Genomic DNA, 4,061 nt, shown 5'->3' with positions numbered 1-4,061 from the left:
CTTGTCCACTCAGGGCTTCATCCCGACCGCTCATTCCAGCCTGTGCACACAGACCAAAAGGGGAAGCACCCACGTGGCATCAACACTCGGGCGGACAACACGTGGCCCGTTCAGTCAATGCAACGAGGTTCCGACACAGGCTGCCGCGTGGCGGGCCTCGAGAGCTGCTTCTCAGAGAGGGCTGTGTATTGTGTGATTCCGCCTGTAGGCACCACCCAGAGCGGGCAGATGTGCAGACCCGGGATGACCAGGGCCCAGGGCGGGGGGTGGGTGGTGGTGGTGCCCGCGAACAGGTTTCCTTTGGACACAGCTTTGGAAGGTCCTGAAGCCCTCGGAATGACACCCTGTGTAAGGGAGGGTCTCCTGGCCTGTGAACTATGCCTCTACAGGACGCGTCCTCGTCGTGGCCTGTGGCAATGGCTCCCCAGCCCTGTGTGCACGCCCTGGAAACCTCTGAACGCACAGGCTAGGTGGTGAGTTGTGTGGTGATGAGTTGTCTCAATAAAGCGCGTGGCCAGGGGCCCGGGCCGAGCTTGGTGTTTCCGAGGGAGGCGAGGCAGCCTGTTGGCTGGGGTTGCCTTGGGAGGCAGGGCTCAACTCCCGGGTGGGGCTGTGTGTACGGCAAGGGTGCAGCCTGAGGCCTGAACCACACGGGGTCTCAGGGGTCCCCGCTGTGGAGGTGAGGTCAGTGTGGCCAGACCCAGGTCCGAGCCCGAGGGGCGCAGAGCAGGTGGCCGTGGGTGGTGTCACGGGCCGAGCCGTGTCCCCGGGTCCATGTGTTGAAGCCCCGACCCCAGTGCTCAGAACGTGACCGTGTTTGCAGACAGGCCTTGAAAGGGGTGGTTGAGTGAAAAGAGGTCATTAGGGTGACCCCACTAGGGTGGGGCCCCAGCCCAACAGAACCCAGGACCTTTTGAGACAGGAGGTCAGGATGCAGACACACAGAGGTGAGGGTGCGGGGAGATCATGGTGGACACTCGCCAAGGAGACGGAACTGCCCCAGCCTCAGGCTTGCAGCTCCCAGACCATGGGGAAGGGACTCCCGCCGCTGAAGCCCGGGGCGGGGGTGCTAGGTGCTGGGGGAGCCCTGTGAGGAACTGCGGGCGCATTGCTGAAGCAGAATCCACACTGGATGTGGAGCGAGAGGGGAGGGGACGACCAGAGTGGTTTTGGATTCAGATCCGAGCTGCTGGTGGGTGGGGACCCCGCACGTTAGAAGGTAAACCGGGCCGGAGCGGAGTGGTCCGCTGGGGGCTGTCCAGGGACCCCCAAGACCGTCCCCAGCCTCTGCCAGGGGGGTTGAGGACCCAGCAGCCCTGGGCGGCCCCCAGCTCCTTCCGCGCCCCCTTCACGGGCTCCAGCACCAGGCACTGTCTGCACGGGCAAGTGAAAACGAAAGCCAGAGGCGCCCGGGCTCAGCGAGGACCCCGAGGTGGGAGGGGGAGAAGGCGGAAGCCCAAGGTCCCCAGAGCACCTCCGCCATCGTGGGGAGGACCCAAGGGGCCAGCAGTTTGCTGCAGGCGGCGCGGCCCCTCTGAGGAGGATCCTGCCCCTTGCTGCCCGCCAGCAGGGGCTTGGAAGGGTCTCCTTGGATCCATGAGTGGGGAAGCGGAGGGGGTCATGAACGCAGGGAGCATGGAGATGGTGCCAGATTCTCTGAGCCCTGGAGAGGGGGCGGGGTGTCAACGCCCCAGATAAAACCCCCAAAACACGGCCGGGTGCCCCACCCCAGCTGCTCTGACAGCGTGCGCTGGGCTGGTCCTCAGCGGCCAGGCTCTTGGGTGGCCCTGCCCGGGAGCGTACCCCCTCACTCAGCGCCCGCCCCGGAGCCTGAGACGTCGCCCTCGGCTCTGACGTCCTCCCTGGAAACCCCTGCCAAGCCAAACACGCCCGTGTGGGACTCTGTCCTGAGTCAGAGCCGTGTGGCCACGGGCTGGGCTGGGCTCTCCTGTCCCTGAGCCCGGCCACCCACCCCCGATGCATCCCCGTGGGTCCCAGGCCGCACCCAGCGCGAGGTCTCAGAGGCTCGTGGGGGTCTACAGGTCCCACGCCCACCCCCACGCCCGACCATGTGCCTCGGACAGCCACCCCTCCCTGCTGTCCCGCAGGCCTCAGGGTAACTCACCTCGATGGGGCCGTCCCCCACCTCCTGCCCTAGTCCACCCCCAGCTGCTGGCCAGAGACAGGTCAGTGTCCATCATCCAGGCTGTGAACAGAGAGAGAACTGGCCAGGAAAGAGGAGCGTTGGCAGATTTTATTTTTCAAAGACGGGCCTGAGAAGTCTTCCAGGCCACACCTTCTCCTGGAGCTGTGACGCCCCGTGAATGTGAGGGGTTACAGGACAGGGACGCTGCACAACCTCCCCGGGGGCTCGAGGCCCCCGTGTGGTCAGGATGTGGGCCAGCCCCCCCAGATATGGTGGGGAGAAGCCCCAGGGCTTAAGGGAGGTGTCCAGCTGGCGGCCACAGTGGCAGACGCTGAAATCACATGGCCGACCCAGCTGAGCCTTCCTGAGGTTCTGACCCACAGGAACCACAAGAGATTAAAAAATGACTACATTGATGTTGGACTATAAAGCAAGCTGAGCACCAAAGAATTGACGCTTTTGAACTGTGGTGTTGGAGAAGACTCTTGAGAGTCCCTTGGACTGCAAGGAGATCCAACCAGTCCATCCTAAAGGAAATCAGTCCTGAATATTCATTGGAAGGACTGATGCTGAAGCTGAAACTCCAATACTTTGGCCACTGGATGCAAAGAACTGACTCACTGGAAAAGACCCTGACGCTGAGAAAGATTAAAGGCAGGAGGAGAAGGGAACGACAGAAGATAAGGTAGTTGGATGGCATCACCGACTCAATGGACACGAGTTTGAGTAAACTCTGGGAGTTGGTAATGGACAGGGAGGCCTGGCGTGCTGCGGTTCATGGGGTCTCAAAGAGTTGGACACGACTGCGCGCCTGAACTGAACTGAAATTGATATGTTAAGTCACTAAGTTTCAAACTGTTGCGCAGCAACAGATAGTCATTTCAAAACAGACTAGAATTCAGAACGAGATCTGCGAGAAAGCTAAAATCTTGAGTTTCATCAGCGGTGTCTCGGCAGCTGGGTGGGGAAGGTTAAATTGTTTCAACAAACGCTGCTAGAACAATTGGATAAACTTTGATCTCTACCAACGCCATACACGCAGATGAGTTCACGAGGGGTCACAGACCTAAAGACAGTGCTATAAATACAAAGCTTAGGGAAGAAACAGAGAGAATATGGGTCATGACCTTGGAGTAAGTAGGCAAAGATTTCTTGGAAAGAACAAAAGAAGCTTGAGGTAGAGAATGAAAAATCAATAAATTGGAACTTACCCAAATCACAAACATCTGTTTCTTTTCTTCTTAATTTTTTTTTTTGCCGCATGGGATCTGTTTCTGAACCTGGGATTGAACCCAGGTCTCCTGCGCTGCAAGGCAGAATGTGAGCCACCGGGGAGTCCCCCAACCAAGTTCAAAAGCAATTCAACAAGGAAGGAGCCAGCAAATGCTTTGGGAGCGAGTGGACGCTCACAAGCCATCAAAAACGGCAGCCGACCTCTTGTACCTCATCAAGAACAAGCTCAAAGTAAAATCACGGACTTAGACTTAAAACATAAAATTGAAAATTTGGGGGGAAAAGAGAAACGCTTTAGTGCCCAGAGCTCAGCAGCAAATTCTTAGACTTGGCATTCCTCTCCCTGCGCTGCTGCGTGACGCCCCCGCAGGGTGCCCACTGGGAGGACCGGGTTAGCTATCAGCTGCACACTCTGCCCAGGAGGCCGGGCCCAGCTGTCCACAGGGTGAGCACTCTGGGGTGAGATGCTCCAGGACCCCTCAGGGTGTGCTGGCACCCGAGGGTGCTCGTGCAGAGTTGTGGCTGCAAAAACCAGCCTTTGGCAAGAGCTCGCGGGAGGGGAGGGAGTCCTGGCAACACCTGACCCCTGGTGGTCCCGCTCAGGGGCCTCAGGCCTGGCTCCCAGCGCACCCCAGGTCCGGCTCGCTCAGCCCAGTGGGTCAGTGGCCAGAAGCGCTCAGAC

Source organism: Bison bison, unplaced genomic scaffold, assembly GCF_000754665.1.
Source record: "Bison bison bison isolate TAMUID 2011002044 unplaced genomic scaffold, Bison_UMD1.0 scf7180017847420, whole genome shotgun sequence".
NCBI lineage: Eukaryota > Metazoa > Chordata > Mammalia > Artiodactyla > Bovidae > Bison > Bison bison.
The sequence above is the reverse complement of the archived record's forward strand: the minus strand, read 5'-3'. Positions refer to the sequence as shown.